At 47.5% G+C, this 24,545-nt stretch overlaps 1 long non-coding RNA gene across 3 annotated transcripts in view; it reads left to right on the top strand.

Moving 5' to 3' along the window:
- LOC147246916 (uncharacterized) overlaps window positions 1–24,545 on the top strand; it is a 148,873-nt gene that overhangs the window by 119,420 nt on the left and 4,908 nt on the right. The window contains exon 3 of one of the 3 annotated variants that reach the window (XR_015109747.1): window positions 14,618–14,787. The exons of 1 other annotated variant lie outside the window; for it this stretch is intronic. This is a non-coding gene — a long non-coding RNA (uncharacterized LOC147246916). Of the gene's footprint in view, window positions 1–7,490; window positions 8,712–14,617; window positions 14,788–24,545 lie in introns of those variants that run through there. One more of the 3 variants, XR_015109748.1, reaches the window with a different exon arrangement.

The following is a 24,545-nucleotide window of genomic DNA, read 5'->3' as shown; positions in this document are numbered from 1 at the left end:
GAGGGAAATGACAGTTGCATCCCTGCCCGTCATGGATGTTGTGACATCAAGTCAGAGAAACCTGAGCCGAGGTTCATTTCCCACCAACGCCTGACTCCCATGCAGCAGTGCTCTCCAGGTCTGACTGATGCCGTAGCAGCACTTCCACACGCCCGTCTCCTCTGACGTGGCTGCTGGGTCCAGACGCAAACAAGTAACTTAAAGCCCAACAAGTTATGAGCTCTTGAAACTCACCGCCTCGCAAAAGTGAGCATTTTCTACCCAAGCGGGACGGCGGCCCTGATTCAACCTCGTGTTTTAATTTTTAAGGGGGAATCTGATTCTCATTGTGGCCATTTAACTGAACATCTTGAGAAATGCCGGTGGAGCTGCGCCGTGCCGCTCCTCTACTTCTAATCAGAGTCTTAATAAGTGAGAAGGAGAAGAGCACTCAGGTGTGATGCAGCATCCTGCGGCGTCAGAGTCAAACAACAAGATGTAGGAAATCATTTCCATTCTCAGCAGTCGAGTTCCTCAAATAGCCAGTTTGATGTTTCTGCTCGATTGCTCCAGGATGAACTTTGTAGTCACAAAAGAAGGAAGAAAGACAAAGCAAAGTGAGGTGTTTTAGGGTTGAAGAGCGATGATCACCTCGAGCAGGGACTGCGTGTAACTTTATAAAATCTGACGTCGACAGATTGTAGCCTGGATTTAAGATTTAAGCGGCTTTACATCCTGCAGAATCCAGAACTGGATTCACTGGTTTTCACAGATGTGATGCTGGGAGCTGCACACACCTTTATCCTCGTGAACCGTGTGTGTGTGTGTGTGTGTGTGTGTGTGTGTGTGTGTGTGTGTGTGTGTGTGTGTGTGTGTGTGTGTGTGTGTGTGTGTTTCTCCACTCAGTGGCTGACAGGTTGACACCTTACATGATCCTATTAGGACACAGTTTGCTCTCAGCTGACACAGCAGCTGCCTCAACGGCGAACCCACAGACGCCCCAGAAACCCTCCCTGATGGACACTGACCCGCTGTGATTTATTCGAAATGCTGCATTTAATGGTCTATGAATCTACAACTGTAACCTGTACAACCTGTAATTCCTTGTAAATTACTGCAAGTGTCACCTAATTTCTTATCCTTCTTTAATGCTTTTCTTTTTTTAAAGATGGATTTAATTTCATTTTTATGCTTTTAAGTGGGGAAAAAAAGTTTTCCCCTTCATCTTTTGCAGTCGGATGAAGCAGCGACCTAAAGGGAGCCGTGCGTGCAATTGTCAGATCCTGCTGATGGCTGGAAAAGTCTGTGTTCGTCCGATGTTACGTTCCTATACACCTCTGACAGTCGTTGGGTTGTCAGTACTCATAACATGGTTGACCTTGATTTGAAGGGTGGAGGAGCTTTGCCATATAAAACAAGAAAAACACTGTAACAAGCAGTGAACCAAGCCAGGAGTGACTGCAGGAGCAGGAGGAGTTCCTCGCCGCCGTCGTACAGTACTTTCAGCTCTGATGCAATCATGAAACGCATTTCTTATCAAACCTCAGAGGTATTTTTACAGTTACTGTGAAATTAAGTTGAGTTAAACTGAGTTACCAGCCAGTATTTAGAGGTTGTGTTTCTAGTTGTCATTCAATCACTCAGCCGCAGCCGCTCGACCACCAGGAAGCGCAGTCACTGTTTCCTGTTGTTGCAACGAAGGAAAGAGTTGGATTATATGGTTGTGACATCACCTTGTTTTCAGGTGTAAGAGAAGAACGGGAGCACTGAGTTTCAGGGTGCTGCATGTCTACAGAATAGTGCACGAGGACACACCTGGACAGGACTCATGCGCACGCCAACGTCTCTGTGTCACATGTTGCTAGGCAGAAGAGGAGAGTCAGGGGCAGAAACGATCCTTCTCTGAATCAGCTGAGTGGCTTGAACCCAGAGAAGTGAAAAGACTCGTAGCTGAATATTTGAGGACATGCAGCTTTAAGTGTGGAACTGCTGGAATGGCAAGTTAACGTTGCCATAGAAACCAGGTTGTAGGTCTCCGATGTGATGAACCGCAATGAAAGAATGGCAATAAAACATTGTCATCTTCCGTTTTAGAATGATCACCCAGTAGCATAAATGTATTTAGCTCATTACACGGCAGTAACAGTTATTAGGAACTTTGGAGCGATCCGGCACAAGCAGCCAACCAATCGGTGACGGGGAGGAGGATTTCTGCGGGGAAACGCTTCCATTTACCGAGCATCATGGGAGGAAGACATTACTAATTCAAACAACAAAGACTTGTGTGAAATTATTCAACGGCAGCATGACTAATTCAAGCAGCATGACACAGCGGACTGTGTTCCGGGGGCCCTATTTCTGTAACTGCAACAGTGTGTGTGTGCCCCCAACACATGTAGGAACTGACCCCACCATCACGTGACCAGCACGGCATCACGCCAGAGCAGCTGTGTGTTCACGGTCGCCCCTCGCCGATCATCCTTTCGGTGTGTTTGTGTGGGAGGAGCCTCTCTCTTTACTAAAAACTGCTGGCTCTTCTCTATTAACTCCTGCATGAAGCTGAAGTCTTGCAGTAAACTCCAACGATGAAGGGAAGTTGAAGTATTAACGCCCCTTGATGGGCGTATTTTGGGGTACTTTACTGTCGATCCGTCACCACATCATTCTGATTGTTCCAGGCGTGAATCTGGACTTGTTTCCTGGGCGGTGCAGCAGGTTTCCAAACGACATTATTGATGCTCACACAAAAGCTTTGGCTGCAGCGACTTAGGAAGGCACTCAGGGAGGTGGGATCTCCCAGACCTCCCAGGACCCGAGGCACTAACGGCTCCAGCAGGTCTGGGACGGAGCCTGAGGAGACCCCACAGGTCACGCCGCTCATCCTCAGGCAGGATACATTAAGGTCTCTGCAGAGGAGGAGTGGACAGGGACGCTAGGAGGAGGATGAGCACGGTGGCATCCTGAGCTGCCGTTTGGATTGAAACAAATGTTCACTGTGTTCAGGACTTGAATGTTCTGGTAGTTCCTGATTCAGACGGTTCTCCCAATTGACCTTAGAGCAATACTTCACCCAGAGAGTGTTTTTACCTTCAAATTACTACGACACATGATAGAAAGTAGGAAAACACACTTCCACACCACAGTCGACGGGACACCACTGACTTGGATGAAGGTGCACCGGTGGGAGCAGGAAGGACACGGTGGCATCAGCGGCTCTGACGCTCCACCATCTGTTGGTATCTGTTTCTTTCTTCTGCTCAGGCTGCTTCTGTCTGGTGAACATCATCTATGGTGGACAAATACGTGGCGTTCCGATCCCAAGTGTTTCTGCAGAGTTTAGAAGACAGAAGGAAAGCAGCCCGCTCTCACTGACGGTCCTGAAAAGTTTCTGATTGCCAGCAGATTTGCTTCATTCATCATCTTTGGCTTCGCTGCCTTTCTGTCGTCTCGGCTTCGTTGTGTTTGAGGAAGGTTTTCTGTTTGCGTTCATGTTTTTCCGTGTGTTGGCCTCAAGCTGGGCGAAATCAAATACCACCAATGTCAACGTCAAACACACGTGCTGACACACAGTAAAATAAAGGGCTGTGTGTGTGTGTGTGTGTGTGTGTGTGTGTGTGTGTCTGTCTGTCTGTCTGTCTGTCTGTCTGTCTGTCTGTCTGTCTGTCTGTGTGTGTGTGTGTGTGTGTGTGTGTGTGTGTGTGCGCGCGCGCTAGCTACACACACACTTGCATAAGGAGGAGGAGGAGGAGGGCTCCTCACATTTCAGGATGACAAGACAAATATTCAAGCTGATTAATATTCATTTCTTACCTTCAAGACTATGTTTCATTCTAATTACTTCATTATCAGTGTTCCCCCTGTCATTGTTGCTGGTAACCGTGATGTGACAGCAACACAAACACCCAAAAGTGAAGGCTGGAGCGCATGATGAGGAGGAAACACGTTGTTCAACCTCTGGCTCACTGTTTTCAGACCGAGCGAGGCCCAGGTATAAGATGATGGCTGCGGTGTGTAACCGTATTTTTGCCCTGTGTTTTACCTTTCAGGAAACATATCTCAAAGTAGTCCAGGGAAGCTTTTCAACCTTCAGCTGCACTGAAGCTCTGACTTCTTGGCAGCAGACAAGTGGATGATGTTGTAAAAGAAGTTTGAAACATTAATAACTTGATTGCTGTTGTAAAAACTTGTCAGGATTGCTATTTAGTCAAAGAGCAGCAACCTGTTCAGCCTCCTCTGACTCCACTGGTCTGGGGAGTGCTTCCCACCCTAAAGGCAGGTTGCTGGGTGGAGCAGCTCTTTCAGGGCTGCAGTTATTGGTGTTTGGTGAGGTACATTTCATTCAGAGCCGACACAGATCGCATCTGTAAATGTTTCCTTCAAAGGAGCCTGATTTGGCTGCCAAGCTCACTGCGGCTTCAACTCAGGAGTGTGAGGCAAGTGGGCGGGTTGAGCCTGTAGCTGAGCCGATGGCCGCCTGGCTACCTAACGTCAGACTGACTGTACCGCCGCCGCTCGTCTTTGTTCCGCTTCATAAACCTCAAGTGAACTGATCGTTCTGTTCCCAACACCGGCGTCAAAAGGAAAGTTACTTTGACGTGTGACACGAAGGTGGGCTAGCTTAGCTTTAGCTTGAATGAGTTAGCTACAGCTGGACTGATGGAGAGTGACGGAGGAGGAACGCGGACTTAGTGCTGATGTTAACGATGAAAGGATAGAGTACAGCAGCACTGACGGCAATATTCGCATTCCTCTAAGACCACTGAGCTCGCACGTCTGCTGTGGAGACAAACCAGAGCAACAGTGACTCATTCATGGTAAATGTCACTGGGCTCTCTGAGGTTCATGCATTGTCACATTTTATTTAATTTATTTATGAAATGAAGGCTTCTGCCCTGAAGAGCAGTAAGTGGCCAGTGCACCATTTGTCTGAAAATCACCATGACCACACACAGGATACGTTTGAAATGTCTCAGGCCACAGCACAGCTCTCCATTCAAAAACTTCCCGCTTAAATGCAGTGATACAAGTGGACGTACAGGTCATGAATCCAAAACCACTGCCAAAGCCACTGAAGATTGACTGGAGCCATCGCTTCCATGCTAACAATGAAATCTTAGACTACCGTGTCAAAACTTTAACTCTTCGTCTGCATTCCTTGAACAAAAATGTAAAACACTGCCCTGCAAACATCCTCTGAACGACCAGACCTCCTTTCATTGCCCTCCCTCTTCCTTCATGAGAGTCATCGTTCAGGAATGAAACCTCCCTCTTCCCTCGGACGCCAGCGTGAAAAACCCAGCAGTTTTCTGTAAAGTCCACCTGAGTGCTGTTGCTGCTTTGAGTCATCAAAAAGTGCACGCGTGCATCATTTTGTTGCAGAAATGCCATTTTGAAAAAAATGTCTCAGAGTTTCAATTTGCAGTCGCAGGGAGACGCAGGTGTTGCGTGGATCCGAGGTGGGGATTGAGGGCGTGGCGGGAGTCCAGCTCCACAACCATCAGTGATAATGATGACGACTCAGTTCGCAAAGCAAGGATTTGCGTGTGGACATGACTTAATAACAATATCCCCAACGTCCAGATTCAAAGATGGCGACATGTTTGTGATCAAGACTGAGTTTGCAAACAGTTCCTTCAGTGGAATCTACAAACGCGCTGCGGCAGAATCAGAGAGAGAAGGAAGGCGCCAACGTGAAGCAGCACACACGCTGACTTGGACGTTGGTTCATTGTCAACAACAATGACTTGATGGATGGGAGTTTTTGTGCATACGGTCCTCTTGAGGATGTACCTGCCACGTGGAAGTCCCGTGAATGATCCCTGACAAAGACCCCTGACCCTTCCTCCGGCCCGCATGTCTTTATCCACGTCTCAAGATGAATTCTAATAACTTTACTGTCTCTTGCATTTTTAATCCAGCTTCAGATCTAATTTAACAAGATGACACAGCCTCAGTTTGCTAACTGCTAATTGTCAGATAACTGCCAGCCAGAGATGAAGGGTTCTCTGTCCCAAAGGTCCAAAGATGTGCACGGCACACGAGCTCCAGATGTGCTGCACAAATACTTCTGATCCTGGAAAACCTAAAACCTGCTAGGATCACCTTGAAGCGATCCCTGTCCGGCACACACATCTATTAGCCTGACAATTTGTCAACAGGAGCACCAGCCGGAGGAGGGTGGCTGCACTCCTACTTTGTATGGATGCGCTTAATAATGATGTCCCTACTGTCACCCCTCAATCTGACAGCTGCAGTGCAAAGTGCATGTGGGTGCATGACACATCATAGTACAGTGACGATCCTCACCTTGTTAGCCCGAGGCGATTTCAACTCCTCCTCCAGAGGGTTGGCACCGTCTCCGCGGGCAAAGTTCAGGAAGATGATCAGCCCTGCAAAGCGTGGATGCACCTGTCTACGCTGAGCTGAGCTGCCAGCTGCCCGCTCAGCGGTGAGGTTAATGTAATATATATACGCTTGGTTTCCTGAGATGGAGCAGCAGTGATGACACCAGCGCTTTTCTCAAAAAGTTGGAGATTTTTTTTAATAGAAGCGCACGGAGATGCTTCACACAAATTTGGAGAGCTCTCAAGAAGGAAGCTGGGTGCTCCCCCCTACAGCCCACTGGGGCTCCAGGACCTGGGAGGATCTGCCTCACCTGCATTGGGGGTCCTGATGTTCTTGCATGAGACCTAAACAGGCAAAGCCTCACTGCTTCAAGACGGTTTACATCCACCAGAAGGTGTGACTGTATCCCTCCTGGGAACGCGCCGTCCCTGACCTTCACCTTGACTTTTGACCCCTGCAATTTTTCAGCTCATCCTCGTATCCCAGTGGATGAACTAATATCACATTCACATGAGTGGGCAGTCCCCTCGATGTTAACCACCTAAATTATTGTGATCCATGGGGAATTATTATTGTGTATTTGAAGACGTTCCCTCAACACGTTCCTGAGATGTCCTGTTGTCGTGCATTCCTGACCTTTGACCACGAAAAAATTATTTCAATTCATCTTTGAGTCCCAGTGGACGTCCCAAGACTACATGGAGGAAATTAAATCAAGGCATTCCAAACAAGAGTGGGACGAATATGTTTCATTTACACACACACACACACACACACACACACACACACACACACACACACACACACACACACACCAGTTCCCATCACCATAGAATATATTTCACAAAGAAAGATTCTGAGTGAAAACGGAGAGCTGAGAGAATCTCTGAGGCTGGAACCAATCAGCTTCCTGGAACAGCCTGCACCCTCACACAGTCAATCACTCACCCAGTCGATCAGCCCAGCTCACCTGCAGCCCATCGCACACACACACACACACACACGCAGCAGCAGCACAGAAGAGAGAGAAAAAGATTCACTGCACCTGCAAAGGGGAGATTAAAGTGCGCACTCACACACACACACACAGAAATGTTCATGTGGCGCGTGGAGCCTCTCACTCATAGATGCTACAGGGTGAAATTATGTTGTCTCTTTAAATTCAGGCTCATTAAAGACACGGAGAGAATCGGCGTGTTGGGCAAGAAGACCAGGAATCAGTCTCTCAATCAGCAGGAAGTCATGCAAGAAGCTCCACAGCCCAGAACAGAAGCAGCTGCAGTGGAGCGGTTCTGTCAGGGATGCGACCGCTTGATGAGCGGAGGAGGGAGCAGGACTCGCCACCATCACAAACACAGGGTCGGAGTCTTTAGGAGTGATGGAGGTCCCACGTCGAGCAGAGACTTTTGGAATTTAAACCATCGCTATTACCTTAATTTGTCACATGACTCCGACATATTTCACAGGCAGGAATATTGAGTCATGCATTAAAATGATAATACCTCATTTTATTCCTTCAGAGACTTCTTAATAACCCTCCTCCGTCTCCCTTTCTCCACGTCTCTCTCCACTTTAATCCCTCTCCGTCTCCTCCCTTGCTGCCCACTCATTCTCCCTCGTTTAGTTTTGATTAAATCGTGGTCACAGATCCGCTCTCATTCCTACCCACGTTTTCTTCTTCTTTCTATTCTTCATAGCCTTTCCTCTGATCGTTCCTCTTCTTCTTCCCTTCACATTCACCTTCTATGCTCAGCTATTGAAAACCCTCCTGGAGGAATTTTCAGACTGGCTGGTTTCATTAAAGGTGGTATTAGCATATTAGCACTCGTGTATGTCAAAGTTTAGGCAGGACCACTGAGGATGTAAAGAAAGGAAAACCACCTTGAATCAGCTGAATATTTGAACGTGATTCAAGATGTGACTGAGTGGCGACAGTTTATTTCATTCGAGTTCATCTCTTCGATGTGCCCTCTCTGTCTTCATCACTCATCGGAAGTTTTCGTTTGGGTTTTTGGCTTCTTAAGATCCAATTTAGATTTTCAAACGTTCCATTTCGATGTGAAGTCTCTTGCTTTCTGAATACATCACGGACGCGTCGGCTCGGCTGCTGTCATTGTTGTGGTATTTGTTTGCCGGTCATGCCATTTACAGCTTGAGTCCGTTGTTGTTCTTTTGTTGTCTTGACTTCTCTCTGTTGTTTTGGTTACGCTCCAAACCAGCATTGACCTTTGTAAAGGGATTATCCACTAAATCGCTCAGCCGGTCATAAAGAGCTTTTTATTTACCGCACACTGTCTCCTGGCATTTTAAAGCCTCTGTCTCCCATGATCCTCCCACTCACTCCCTCTCCCTCGCTCCCCCTTCATCTGCAGCTCTTCTCTGCTTCCTCTCACTCCCCCTCTCTCTCACTCCAGCACCGTGTTCATCACCGCTCCTCAGCTTTCTCCACATCCATCTCCTCTTCCTCGGCCTCTTCAACATGAATTATCCTCCTGCTAACACTCCTTGCATCTCGTCTCCTTTCAAACATTATTTGTTTATCCTTTCTCAGATCTCTCTAACCTTGTGTGTGTGTGTGTGTGCGTGTGCGTGTGTGTGCGCACGTGTTTACATGCACGCCACTGTTATTTCAGTGATTTAATTATCAGTTCTCTAGGTGAGGGAGTTGGCACATAGAGCCAATTCATCACTGACTTCATAAATTAACACAGTGTAGAAAAATTACACACAACAGGCCTTTGTACACACACACACACACACACACACACACACACACACAACTCAGACCGAGGCAGACATAAATACACCCACCCACGTAGTCTGAGATATCTGTGCCCACACACACACACACACACACACACACACACACACACGCTCACATACTCACAGTGCCACTAGCAGTTAGATAAAAAGCGAGTGTGCATCCACAGCTATCAGAACAACACACCAGGCGAGTTGCATGCAGACACGGCACTGCAGAAATGTCCAGGTTGTTGGTTTGTGTTGAGGGAGCAGCAGAATGATAAACAGGCTTGTAGTACTCAGTGGTACTCAGTCGTGCTTTGTAGTACTCAGTAGTGCTCAGTAGTATTCAAGCAGGATAAATGCAGTAAAACAAAGCTTCTTAGAACTGAAGCCTCGGTGTGAGAGAGAGCTGTGCCGTTCCGCCTGTCACAGGCTCGTCCTGACCGGTGCTTCCTTTTCATTCCTGTTTTATTTTGAAATGTGCTGCCCTGCTGTGTTTCTTCCTGTTTGACTTCCTGCCTGTTAATTTTCTGATCAGAGCTTGTCACCCCGTCCTCAGCCAGTCAGTCACTCTGAGCGTTCTGCAAACTTCTTGCAAAATATTTAGTTTCAAAAGTTTTATATTTATAAATTCTGATTGATTGAGGCCGATTCTATATTTACACCGTCTCAAAATTAATGTTTTGTACGATCTTAATCATGTTCATGTGGGCAAAAGCCATTTTGGATCAGTGATGGAAGACCGAGCTAAGGCTTCCCTTGCTATTTATTGTGCTAAGCTAACTAGCAGCAATAAACAGAGGCGCTGTCGATCTTTGGAGTGATGTCAAATAAGTAAAAGGAGCAGTGTTCAAATTTCTACACGTGACTTAGAAAAACGTATCAAAAACCCCAAGATCTCAAGCCTTCCGTTATATTTCTATACTTTAAAAACATAAAGAGATCAAGAACACGGCACCTTTTATTTGGAGGACATTAATGATGAAATGCGGCTGATACTCCTGAGCTGGCGTCCACCGTGATGCCGATGCTTTGTTACCGGCACGTTCTCATGTAGGTCTCATTGCATTTGACATTTAATAGGTTTCATGGGCCCTCACCTCAGTATCCAGGGATTTTAAAGATTGACTGCGTGTGCAGAGGCCTGAGCAAAGCATTTTCAGATGCAGGCAACTCTACTGAGAGATCCTCACACACACACACACACACACACACACACACACACACACACACACACACACACGTGCTAGCGGTCTAAAATGATCCCAGCTCCATACGGACCTGTCGGTGCGTCAAGTGACTCCTCCAGCATCATGCAGCGTGTCACCAAAACCACTGAAATGATGTTTCCTGTCAAACCCTCCACGACAACGACTCACATCAGCTGTTAACGTTCACCTCTACGCCTGCTGAGCGTTTGACTTCACCATCACAAAACTGTACGAAAGAGAAGTGGGGGGGGGGCGTAGCTGACTTCCTGCTGTTGTTTCCTCCTCTCCTTGATAAGGCCATTGATACGATTGTGGGTTGTAAGGACAAAGGACAAGTGGAGGGACAACACGTTAGCTTAGCACCGTGAAGCCTGTTCTCTCGTCTCAAGGTCGGTTGAAAGCCTGAGATAATGTCTGATGAAAACAAGGCCGAGCTTCTGGCCCTTCAACTTCTTGTCCTTCAGCATGAAGCGTTAAATTCAGACGTTAAATTCCACACTCATGAACCTGATGGAAACCTCCATGCGGTGCAGTGGAGATGATCGTGCCTCAAACCTCAGGGTCCCCTTTGTCCAGATTCCAAAATCCAGTCTCAGGATCTCGTTGGCGTTAGATGGAGGGAACCAGTCAGTCGGCCTGCAGGCAGTCATGGTCGTTCAGTTTGATGATGTCAGAGGTCTCTCATGTTCCACGTGAATCTCGCTCACCTTTTTAACAACTTGTCCGAATGTTTGACTCGTTTCTGAGGCCTTGTTGGACCGGTTTTGAGCCACGTCGCCTGGAGACCTCACAGTTCATCGGTAGCCTGAGTTGCGTCGTGGTTGATGGAGTTTTCCTCACCACGTATGGTTAAGTAAGCGTGGTAAACAGAAAGAGAAAAGTGAAATGAGAAGCGTGGTGCATTGTGGGGGATGACAGGGAGCAGGAGAGGACAGAGCAGCTTGAAATGACGAACCAGACTGTGAACTCTGCCAGATAATTGAAATTTGCAGTCTGATTGAGGACAAAGAAGAATGAGGCCTTGTCCTATTTTTTAGAGGTTCTAATGTAGTTGCCTGTATCGGGGCTCTTTTGTTTGATGTTGCTTCCTTTGTGTGGCTGCAGTGAGAGAAGGGGAGAAGGCGAGGACGGAGAGAGAGCGGGTGAGAACAGTGAAGGTTGAGCACCGGGAAGAGGATTAGCTGCAGAATAAGAACGTGTTTGAAAGGCAAGGCCGAAAGAGGAAGAGAAAACAAAACAAGACAGAGGCTGACGAAAGAATGCAAAACAGAGAGCGAGAGGATAGATTAAAGAAAGGAAAAGAAGATGAAATTGAGTGGGGGGGGGGCAGGCTTAAAAGCAATTCCAAGGAAATTGGTTGGCAAAGGAGAGCTTGAGCAAGGTAGGTAGAAGAGGAGAAGGAGGGAGAAGGGAAGAGAGAGCGCCTTCCATCCTGTTAACCACTGTGGAGTGGGAAATGGGATTTTGTGTCACATTGCTCCAGCAAATTGCTGCATGGCGCTGGCTTACAGAGGAAAGCCTCCTCTGCCTCTTGACATATGGAGGCTCCAGAGACGAGCGGCGACCCAAAGGTGCTGTGCTGCAGCCGGCGCACGGGTGTCAGCATCAGTCAGGATAAATTGGTTCCCAAGGTAGTTTTCAATGGATGATGCCAAAGTGTTGGTCGCTCCTGTGTGTGTGGCGGTGGTGGTGATGGGGCGAAATTAAAATGACATGACATGGCTTTTTTTTAAAAACAATCCCTCTGTATGTGTGTGTGAGAGAGAGAGAGAGAGCAGCTCGTCCACTATTCATTCTTCTATTGATGGAATAAAGTTCATATCTTCTCTGAAATACATTGTTTTCTATTACAGATACATCTTTTGTGCTGCTGGGGGTTTTGGTGTGTGTGTGTGTGTGTGTGTGTGTGTGTGTGTGTGTGTTTGTAAAGATGAGAATGAGTTTCATTTTCTGGCCTTTTACAAATGACAAAATTATTTTGTCATTTGTTAGCTTGAATACAGACAATACTTTGTTTGGCTTGTGACCAAAAAAAAAAATTCTGTGTGTGTGTGTGTGTGCGTGCGCGTGTGTACAGCTTGTCCATTATTCATCCCTTTATTTAAGGAATAAATTTCCATGTGTTTCCTGAAACTTGCGGTCTTCTATCACGTATACACTTATTGTGCTGCCTGGTGTTTTGTCGTGTGCGTGCGTGTGTGTGTGTGTGTGTGTGTGTGTGTGTGTATGGAAATATTGGGCCTATAGTTTATGATCAATTTCAGATTATGGCTGCCATCGTCATCCCAGGTGTGGGGTGAGATCTGGACCTGGTCACACTCCCTGATGTGCATCGATCAAGGCATTAGCGATGCAGCTCTGAGTAATGAATTGGAAAATCACAGCCAGCTTTCGGTGCTTCACTCATCTGACATTTTAAACAAGCAACAAACAAGCAAATTATTGAGCTACAAGGCCACCTGACCACCGGTGATTTCCCTGCTGCAAACCAGACCAGAATCCTACCAGACTCACTCTGTGACTGGGAGGCTTTTTTCTACTGTGACTGATTTTCTCCGCCCTCGCTGGCGGTCCGCCGCATGCTTCTGATATCCCAGGAGGTGTTGAAGGCATGAGAGAGAAGAGCCCACCTCCACATGGAGATGAAGAGATAAATATCAAAAACTCGTATTTTGAAGATTTTTGTAGAATACTTCAGTTTTAGCTTTAGAAGTAATCTCATGCTAACGGTTGAAATCAGTAGCCAGCAGCGAATCTCAATTTGCTCGCCGACGTACTCATGTTCTTATGATCATGTGACTCGCGCTGAGTGATGAAGACGGTTCAGGGGAGAACTGACAGCCTCTCTGTCCCGACTGGGATGTGAGTGCACGGCGTTGATGTGAGTGCACGGCGTTGATTGGCAAGACGAGAATGTTGCAACGTCCTCCAAACTAGAGGCGTTAAAGTGACTGGAGTCGCTCGGCCAGCATCAGCAACACAAGGCCGCTGATACTCTGAGCAAAATACAGACGAACCTCAAAGATGAGACATCAGCTGACAGCCTTCCCTCCCTAGCAACCCCTCGCTCTCTTGAGGCCTCCATCCCGACGCTGTCACAAGCACCGAGATCAGAGTGACGCCACTGACATCAAAGTAAAGGTCAGTCGGTTCACTCACACTCATCACCGAAGCGTCGGTATCAGACGTGTGATGTTCGCCACAGCTCAGTTCCGTGTGTCATGCAGTAGAAAGTTGAAAACTTTGAGACCAGAACTGCTGGTACAAGTTTGTCTTCTTTAGCATCCAAGCTAACATGGCTGGCGAGCACCTTCTCCAGAGCTTGTCTCTTTTCAGTTACTTTCTATTGGATTGGGTCGTTCTTGCTGCTGGGAATGTTCTCTGCTGCGTCGTGAGAGTTCATCTTGAGTTTTCTCCCTCGTCTGAGTGCAGGAGTTATTCTCAGCTTGGAATTAGAAGATAAAGAAGTTGAGCAGGATTTCCGTTCCAGGCCCGGTGATGAAATTACTGCTCAGCCGTGCCAGTTAGACAAGACGCTGCACAAGATGCCGTTACAAATACCGGTGAGACGTGGGTGGTCCGAACTTGCCCAAGGCAACATGAAACCTAACAACATCTTTCTGCTTATTGTACAGATTTGTTCGACATCTTTGTCTTCATCCATGTTTCCATTCTGAATTCATTGCTTGGTTTGAGCTTAAAAAGATGGCAGCTAGTTTTTCTCCATGCAGTGAAATCCCCACGCGGAGTCTCCATGCTTCCTTAACTCGAGTGCTGCTTCGAGCTCAGATGCAGGCAGATATTTGTTCTTTATGAGAACCCTGCAATCATCGCAGCACAGACACTTAAGGGATCCTCTTGTGGAAAAATCAGCACTTTGCCATATGTCCGTATGCACATGTGTCGACCAATCAGAGCTGTATATATATATATATATATATATATATATATATATATATATATACAGCTCTGATTGGTCGACAGCACCTTGTGATACAGTAGGGCGGTGACACCAGTGCATGGAGAGGTGCAGTGGTGAAAAAATGGATTAAAACTCAGAAAAGATGTTCAATATCAGAACAGATTCATGGTGCAAAGACTCATAAAGCCTCCAAGGGGGACATTTTCTCTTCAGCCCATTTCACGAAGGAACACGTTACATCACTCCATCACTTCTAAAAGTAACAGATTACTGTGCAACCCTGATTAGCATGACCCGGCATCCCTGTTAGCCTCCTGAGGTCTTGAGGACTGAACCTTCTCCAGTGTAAACCCTGTGTGTTCCTAAGTGTCCTCTGTTTGAACTTGTCGTCCATTGTTTACTACGTCTACTGCAGGAGTCACCGTGGGGAGTGCAGAGAAAACACCTCTCTTCACAGACTGTGTCCACTTCAGACTGAGAGAAGCTGCAGGGCTGAGGAGAGGTGTCGGTGAGCTGCAGCGCTCGCTGCCAAAACAAGCAGCTCCTAAAAGATGAATGTGTCAGTCCAGGGGAGTGCGTCTTCAGGTACTTGCTTCCTCTGTGCACTTTGAATGGGATTCTCTGTGTGTTATCTCTGTCTCTTTGTCAGCTGTATAAAATATTGCACTCTGATGGATGGAGGAGAGCTTGGATATCCCAACATGGTATCTCCGCCTTAACTAATGGCGATGAGAGAGAGGATTATTTGAAAGACAGAGCAGCACAGTGGAGTTTCAGCCAGGGTGATAAATCAATGTCAGATGGACTGAGTTCACTGCGGCCCATGAAACAAACGGTGCAGACATGGAATCAACAGCAGCAGAGCAATTAAACACCCGAGACGTAACAGAGAGCAAGGAGATACTCTGATGCACTAAGAGAAGCTTTGGGGTACTCAGATTACTTTTTCAGTTGTAACTAGTAGTTTGTTGTAACCGTCCATTACCCTCCTCAAAGCCACACACGTCTGGATGCACATTCCATCCCCACGTGTGTGTTGCAAAGCGAGTGAACTCCCTTCTGCATCTGAGTCGCCCGTCGTCACCAGGGAGCTGGATCCAGTTACAGTAGTGGCTGGTAATCCCACAAATGCGGCGTAAAACCTCCCCAGTCCAACACACTCGTCTTTCTTCCTGTCGGTGACCTTCATGAGCAGCCGTTCGCTCAACCAGGCCTTTCTTGATGTAATGTAACAGCGTTAAAGCTGTGAGATGAAAGCCAGGAGTTTCATCAGCTCCTGTAACCGTCTGCTCCTGTTTTTCGTCATCCTGCTTTGCTGCATGTCAACACATGATGGAGGACACGAGACGGAGGAGGACGCCAGACAGAGGACACCAGACAGAGGAGGACACCAGACAGAGAACACAAGACAGAGGAGGCCACAAGACAGAGGAGGACACCAGACAGAGGAGGACACCAGACCGATGACACAAGACAGAGGGGGACACCAGACAGAGGAGGACATCAGACAGAGGAGGACACCAGACCGATGACACAAGACAGAGGAGGCCACAAGACAGAGAACACAAGACAGAGGAGGCCACAAGACAGAGAACACAAGACAGAGGAGGACACCAGACAGAGAACACAAGACAGAGGAGGCCACAAGACAGAGAACACAAGACAGAGGAGGACACCAGACAGAGGAGGACACCAGACAGAGAACACGAGACGACGGTCCACACGATAAGATTGAAGCCTCTTGTAGACACACAGAGGGAAAAAAGAAGCACGAGTTTTTTCTCCCAGTAGCATCACACTCACACACACACACTCTCACACACATACACTCTCACACACACACATGCGCACACACGCGCACACTACAATACAGAGAGGATCATTTTAAATAACACAACTTTAATGAAAAACATACACATGTTGAATGTCATTAATTAAAGTGATACAGACCCACTCATGGATTTAAAAATCCTTGTTGTATTTCCATCTTAATTAATCCTCCCACTCCTCACTAAACACCTGTGTGTGTGTGTGTGTGTGTGTGTGTGTGTGTGTGTGTGTGTGTGTGTGTGTGTGTGTGTGTGTGTGTGTGTGTGTGATGCTAATGGAGGGGCACCTATTGCTTTGCTTCCTGTTTTCCTCTATCTGTTGTAATGACAGACGCCAGCTGAATGAAGGCGCCACTGCTGGGCGGAGCTTCTGACTGCTCCTCAGCTTGAGTCTCTGTTCAGTGCCGCTTCCTTCCCTTCCCTTGTTGTCATCCACTCGTTTCCTCTCAGGGTTCTGGACACGCGTCCTTGCTTCGACCTGAGATTCTTTTAACGACACGAACATTCAGGGTGTGAATCTTTGGGAACATCAAGACTCTGTTCTTCCTCCTTTACTCGTCCACCAACGGAGGCCCTGAATAATGACGGTGTCCTCAAGTGCATTACTCACAGCTGGCAATTCACCAGCACCCTGGCAGTAGAAATGCTTCTGAGGGTGAGGAGCACCTTGATATCTGCTGTCACCAGGGGAGCTCGCCCCAGCGACACGCCCCCTGACAGAGGAGGATACATGTGGTGATTTATTTGGTCGTGACTACAGAACAGTTTTAACAACCACCATCACAGCAGAAATATATTCCTAGTGTAGAATTATATTCCGTGGTTTGACATGACTTCCGTGGTGGGACCGAGAACTTAGAGCCTCTCATGTGACACTGAAGTCATCACACACCCAGTTGATTGACAGGTGCCACAGGTGTAGGTGTACAGTGCTGTTGAGCTCTGACCAGGCTCAGCCTCTGTCTGTGGGACTACGCTCAGAATGTGTGTGTGTGTGAGAATGAAAACGTGTGCGAGAGCGTTACGAACGAGGCCCGGTGTGTTTGCGGTCTGTCCTCAGCAGACTGAGCTGAGTTTTTCCAGCTGAAACTGAATCATTGTGCTGTTAATGTGAAACGCACACCGTCAGGTCTCTGCTGCCTTCGCTGCGTCTCCTCTCACGGCGTCTGGTTGTTGTCACCCAGCTTCAACCCACAAGCGTCTCTGTTTGAATCCTCACGTTAGTTGATGCTGATATTTCCAGAGAGGGACAATATTTCAGCACAGCCAGTCGCTGCTGCTGCTTCCCGCTGTGTGCGTAGCACAGAAATACCAGCCATCTATCACCTCGCCGACACCTGTCACACACACCCAGCGTCTCCCAGCACACACCGACCAAACACTCCCACATAAACAAACCCAGGGCCACACTTACTCTCACACACACACATACGCACACACAAACTCGCTCAGTTAGAAACGTATCCTTTATCTTCACATTGGATACAGTCTCTCTCTCTCTCTCTCTCTCTCTCTCTCTCACACACACACTCACACACACACACTCCCCGTCCCCAGAGTGGTTGAATCCATCATTGGGCTGAGAACAGCCACATCCTGAATTACTGAGCTGCACTTCCTGCTGCTGTTAGACGAAGACGAGTTCATCCAGCTGCTGTAACTCTGCATGTCGATTCAGCCTCACGCACATTTGTGCTTCCATGCTCGTGCGTCCATTCTTCTTCATGTACTTTTGAAACATGCACCATGTTGGCACCCATCAGGCCTCCATGCTTATGAACTGCAGCCAAGTTTAGAATTTATTTATTTATTTTTTATCTTGGAAGGCAACCAGAAGGAAAAACTCATAAATTGGATTCAGACTTAATATTATTCCAGAGCCTGTATATATATATATTTTTTTTCTTCTGCCTGGTTGCCATAGAGATGTGAGAGTGGTATCAACCCTCTCATCTCGCTCAAGAAAGCACTGAATTATCTGACTTTAAATGTGGCCAAAGCCTCATCACAGCAGCAGCCGCACGATGTGAGGCGACCTGTCGTGGAAGGTCGGGTCTACGCCATCAGCTGAGCATGTGACCGGCCTTCTGCGTGACCTGTGTTGTGGCCTGCGTTTACACTTGTGCGTTGTTGTGGCACTAGATCCACATCGGTTGCTGGCACAGCTCCTACGCCACCGTGCCACTGCATCAACAGCAGCTGAATTGGAGCTGATAGTTTGGAGGTTGAGGTAGAAGAAGTTCGATGCTCAGAGATGACGGGAGGAGGCGATGCGCACCAGGAAATGTGATGTTGCAAAGCGGACGAATCAAAGCTGCTGCGGCCTGCGCCACTGCCTCAGCGCGTCCTTATCCCTCTGGGAGCTGCACGCCGTAGGGCATTGATTCCAGAACTGGGATCTGCAAAACAAATAATGATTTTCTTTCTTCCTCCATCAAGAGTTTTTCCCACCTACATTCTGCAAAGACCCACTCCTTCTCCTCTGGTGACCTCTGACCCTGATTCTGTTCAGGCCACAGGCCTTAAAGGCAACAGCCACTAGCCAGGTAGAAGAGGAGTAGCAGGCTGTCAGACTGGTCTGGTCTGCTCTGGTGTAGTCTGCTCTGGTGTAGTCTGGTCTGGTGTATTCTGGTCTGGTCTGGTGTAGTCTGGTCTGGTGTAGTCTGGTCTGGTCTGGTGTAGTCTGGTCTGGTGTAGTCTGGTCTGGTCTGGTGTAGTCTGGTCTGGTCTAGTCTGGTCTGGTTTATTCTGGTCTGGTCTGGTGTAGTCTGGTCTGGTGTAGTCTGGTCTGGTCTGGTGTAGTCTGGTCTGGTCTGGTGTAGTCTGGTCTGGTGTAGTCTGGTCTGGTCTGGTGTAGTCTGGTCTGGTCTAGTCTGGTCTGGTTTATTCTGGTCTGGTCTGGTGTAGTCTGGTCTGGTGTATTCTGGTCTGGTCTGGTGTAGTCTGGTCTGGTCTGGTGTAGTCTGGTCTGGTGTAGTCTGGTTTGATCTAGTCTGGTCTGGTTTATTCTGGTCTGGTCTAGTGTAGTCTGGTCTGGTCTGGTGTAAGCTGGTCTGGTGTAGTCTGGTTTGGTCTAGTCTGGTCTGGTTTATTCTGGTCTGGTCTAGTGTAGTCTGGTCTGGTCAGGTGTATTCTGGTCTGGAGCCTACCTCACTAGCTATCCGTCAGCAGGCCCTGCAGAGCACTAACAGGCTGACAGAAATAAACGCCGCATGCCTCCGGGTCACTTGATCATGTTGAGCTTCATTTTTCTGCCTCTGATGGACGAATATTCATCAGCAGACTCCAGTAGCAGGAACAAATTGATGCAACTGCAGCTCCTCGAGATGTTTTACACTCGGTGCGCAGGTTTCCAGACACTAATCAGCCAAGCAGTCACTCTGACAGCTTCATTAATCTCAGCTGATCCAGGCGCAGTCTTCGGTGTGAAGACGTTCGTATTTTAGCTCGCAGTTGAGCAGGAAATGACAAATCTGCATTGCAGCAAGTCACAACATTCCTCATTCAAGGTCTGTACGAGGCTGAGGGACTTTTAGAGCACAGAACTCATTCTTCACTCTCCCTCAGAAAATCAATGGAGGAAAATATTAACTTCAGTTGGATGAAGAATCATTTCAGACTTGTAGCAGAAAAAACTGCATGTTGAGTTAAATCTGACATTTGACTGATGGGGCAGCCAGGAGGCAGGTACAATATTTGACTCTACGTGTCTTTAACTCAAGTAAGGCTCAATAATCTGCATCTGCATCTATTTAGTCAGGTTGATTTGATCTTTGTTGCCAAATGTTGTACAGGACAATGTCACAGGGGCTCCTTGACCTGTGCAGCAGCGTAGCGACACACGCAGGAGCTGGTGGACGGATAAAATCCATCCAGTTATGAAAATAACTGAACAAAACAGATGACAAAATTGTAGGTAGACTAAACATTGTTCTCACGGGACGGGGACCATCCATATGTGAGCCTGGGAGAAAAGTGAGGACAAGGAGGATGAAATGGTGGAGAGTTCAAGTTTGGAAGTGAAGAACTTGACTCCGAGCCAGACTGTCTGATCTCAGCGGGCTTTTATTCCAGCAGAAGGGGGCCTGATTTAAAACATGGCCCGCAGGCTGCTGACCTCTTTTCAACTCGGGGAACACAGTTGAAATCTGAGATTCATAGTCTGAGAACAACACAAACCTGGATCAAAATAATCCATGTCTTTTCTAAGAATTATCACTTGCTCCCCGTCATGTGACTCATCCCTCCTCTGACTCACTGTGTGATGTCACCGTCTATGTCTCGACAGTACCATTGAAGTCTTGGGACACTCGATGGCGTTAAGTGACACGTGGACAGCAAAACAAACACAAATGTGTCGTGATGTTAGGCTGAATCATTTAGTGAATTGGCGTGTAATTCATTCGTATTTTGGCGGGGCCAGGAGTCATGGCCGCCATCGGGCCAGCACACGACGCGTTGATGACCTGTACATCTATGATCGTGCCGCCGTCAGGCTCCGAGGCTGCAGAGCAGAAACACAAGGGAACATAAATAAGCAAGGAGAGAGATTCTCCACAGTCCCACTTCTGCTTAGGATGGATTAAAAATGAATTCTGCCTCTGTCTCTTCTGTGGACCCTCGTGTCTCATCAAGTTTTGTGAATTATCTTTTGCGTGAGATGGAAGAATCTCAGCAAAGCAGGAGATGAAATCTAAAGCAACATTTTTAAATGAAGCATTTATTTGCTCTTATAAATTATGCACTGTGATTATGGGAGATGTAATTTAAAAGCAGTGTTTACTGCCGCTTGCGAACGGCGAGAAGCCTCGTGTATCCTATGAAGTGGAATCTGTAAAGTTTCATTACTAATGGGGTCCAACCTCCCTGGCTCAGGTTCTGTCCAGATTCACCACGGGTCCGTCTGGGGTTTCTGATCGTAACGGCTCGATACTTGTTACTTGGCTGCCTTTAAACATGTTTCTTGATTAAATGGCAGCGAGGGAGGTCGTAAAAACACAGCCTCGCGCGGATCAGAGGAGGGAATCCGGGTTGTTCCTGGGCGTGTCTGTATCCTTTAAAAGCCGTTCTTTAAAAGTCTGCTCCAGCCTGTTCAGATATTCACTGTCGGTACTGATTCTTGTCTCATCTTTCTCTGTTTCTCTCCATCTGTCCCTCTCCACTTGCATTTCTCTGTAATCAGTACATCATGTCCTCTCCGTCTCTCATCTTCATCCCTCACTCTCTTTCTGTCATGATCTGATTGACAAGTGCGATGCCGTTTCTCTCTCCTTTCCCCGACCTTCAACTCTCAGCAACGCGTACACAAATACAAACGCAGAGCCAGTGACAAGACTGCTAATGGCTTCCACCTCGTCCTCTGTCTGCAGGGAATCACATGGCTACACAGCAGCTACACAGCGGCAGAACCCAGAGGTGGACTTCACCATTGGGCCGGCAATTGCCTTCGACTCAAAATACCAGCAGTCCTGAAAGGCCTCATGAACTCGTGATTTTTATTTTTATTGCAGACACAAGACGGTGGAGTGAAAATGAATTAAGAGGAAATAATAGCAAAGCTGTGGAAGGTAACAACCTCTTTTACTGCACCAGCAGGTGCTGGTAACAGCAACTTTGAATCAATATTGGGCTTTTCAAACACTCACAAATAGGAGTTCAGAAGGACCCCTGCTGCTTCGCTTCACTGTGACTCCAGAAAGCAGAAAAGCCAGCCACATTCATTTAGCTTGAAGCTAACGACACGGCTAACAACTCTGATGGTATCAAATGAGTGTGAGCGCAAGGATGGATGATAAAGGTGTGGTTTAAACTGGACGGTGTGGAGATGTACAGTTTTGCTGTTGTTAGCCGTCAGTAGCCGTTAGCTTCAGGCGAAATATACATGGCTGGCTCTTTCTGCAAAATAGAGCATCAGCGGTGATGTGTTCTGTTACGGAGACGAGCAGCAGGATTCAGAGCCTGTTTATTGAGCGGTTTGGAAAGAGGCCAGAGACGCAGAGCTGCAGTCAAGTGTGGGGGGGGGGGGTATCAGCGGTGCTGCTCTAAAAGAAATAAACGAATTGATAAATCAAACAAAACTGCCAAGCCACGATGTAAAATCCCTACGAAGACAATTAATAACACTGTCCATGTGTCGAGTGAAATCAGCCAGCAGGGACACGGGGGAGATCAGACGGACGCGGGGGGGTCCATTCAAAGCGGCTCGTCCAGCAGGGATTGGAGCATTGATTTTTAAGGCGAGGGACTCAAATGAAACATGAAACGACACCGTTGTAGAAGGTACTTTTCTGCCTCTCTCTCTCTATTCCTCTCCCCCACTAAGTCTTTCATGAATGCCTTCTTTTGATTCCAATATCTCCTTCCCCGCAATATGCCTCCCTCCCGCCCATCCTACTTTCTGTCTGCATCTCCTGCTCTCTCTCTTTAACAACAGTATTATCCGCACTTATCCATCTGAGTCTGTCTGTCTAAAATCCCTCTCTCTTGGAGCTGCATGAGAGAGACACAGAGAGAGTAAGAGAGGGAGAGCTTGACAGTCAAGAGGTCTGAGCTCTTTTGGGCTTGAAGGGGAAAGAAGGCTCAGAAAGTATTTCCCTCAGGTCAATATTAAAGTCTTTATAAAGGCATGCTTATCAGGAGGAAATAGAATGGAAAACTTGAAACTGTGGAAGGAAAGCCTGAGTGGAATGAAATGAAACTTGAGAGCATTGTATGAAATTGAAAATGGTGATTAGACAAACCTCGGTGGACCTTTTCATCATAAGATCGTCTCCTCCTGGATCTCCGGTTGGATTGAAAATGTGTTGGAGGAGACGTATTCCAGCGCCGTGTGTGCCCTGTTCCAGGGAGGTTGTGGTTGTGTTTGTGTGTCGGCAAGATTATACTAAAAATAAGAGGCTGATTTTAACCAAACATATCGGAGGGGGGTCGTAGGAGAGCCCCTTAGTTGTGGCGCCAGCAGGGGGGGACACGCGTTCTGTGAGCTTGGTCATTGGTATTCACCTGCTGGATCAGAAACACCCTCAAAATGTACCTGAGTCAAGTTAGTTTGCTTCTCAGGCTGCTCTTACATTTAACGCCGTTACGGTGGTGAGGCGTCCAGCTCCTTGATGGATCTTTTCCAAACTCGGAGTGTTTGATGAGAGTTGTGGCCTGAAGACGTCTACAAGTGGACTTTCAGTCACAGTCACAGTCAACACTGTTACAGCAATACAGTGTGACTGTTGGCGTGCGCGTGAAATGCAGCAAACACAGTTTGGCAGAGGTCATCTGGAATATTTGGCGACTTCAGTTTGTCTTGCCACAGCAACACGGGGGGATTCAGGTTTCTGCAGCAACTTTAAATACGCGTGTGCGAAAAGAAATACTTCCACCTGCAGGACAAAATCTCGCACGCATCCTTAACGACAACAAATAAGCAGCAGCTCGTCAAACAAAAGGCTTGAACTGAAGACCGCTGCTTTACAGGGAAAGTCTTTGGTGGTGCAGGAGAAACAGTGGAGGTAAACTCAGAGAGGAGAGTGTGAGTGACTGAGGTGGGTGGCGGTGAGAGAGGCAAGAGCGGCGCCGCTGAATGGAAACTTAGAAACACGTATCAGAGAGTCCTGCTGTGAGGGAGAATTTACATAAGCTACTTTAGAACAGGAATCCCTCATTATGAGAGAACAGTGTGGAGAAAGAAAAGAATGGAAAATTAAAAACAGTGAAAATGCTCCTGTCAGACCTGAATTTAAATTAGTGTGTCAAGAACAAAACCCAGCCCACCACAGCGAGGAAGAGAAAAACAGGTCTGTTTTTTACCTCATTGTCATTCCTGCAATTGAATCAGTGACTTCAAAAACAAACAGTACACCACAGTAAAGGGCACAGATACAAAATGAGAGGAAATCAAGAGGAGACACACAGAAGCATTCTTGTCGTATAGAAAGAAGAGTTATGTTGGGACAAAGCTTTTGCTCCCTGCTTCAGCAGGCTGTGTATGAACTGAAACATTAGCAAAAGTTTAAATGAGGTTCATTACACAGGCAAATGCATTGATGAAGACAAAACCCAGCAAGACAGATGAAGACTGCACACGTAAACCCAAACCACAGCAGCGCCTGAGGGTCCCTGCCAGACCTCCGCGACGTTGATCCAAACTGAGGTTGCTACAACGGTCCCTAAATGCAACAGCAGCTCCACACCCGCCCTGCCGACCCCCGGCCGACGTGCCGTGACGTCCACCGTCCTTCCTTGACGTCAAACGTCCGGCATGAGGAGCATCAGCTGTGGAGCTGCTTCTCTGAGGCCCAGCTAGACGTCGCTTCTGCCACCGGCAGAACACAAGTTACATGTATGACGTACCGCACACGGTTAGCGCTGCAATCCCTCCACCTGTACTGTAGGACACGAATGTGTTCTTGCTGCAATAACAGAGCTTCATACTGAATAATGTAGGGCTCGAGTGTGTGTGTGTGTGTGTGTGTGTGTGTGTGTGTGTGTGTGTGTGTGAGAGAGAATGACTTTCTATATATA

Source organism: Aulostomus chinensis, chromosome 17 (genome assembly GCF_037954235.1).
Source record: "Aulostomus chinensis isolate RoL2024-O1b breed Wild chromosome 17, RoL_Achi_v1.0, whole genome shotgun sequence".
Classification (NCBI taxonomy): Eukaryota; Metazoa; Chordata; class Actinopteri; order Syngnathiformes; family Aulostomidae; genus Aulostomus; species Aulostomus chinensis.
The sequence above is the reverse complement of the archived record's forward strand: the minus strand, read 5'-3'. Positions and strand labels throughout refer to the sequence as shown.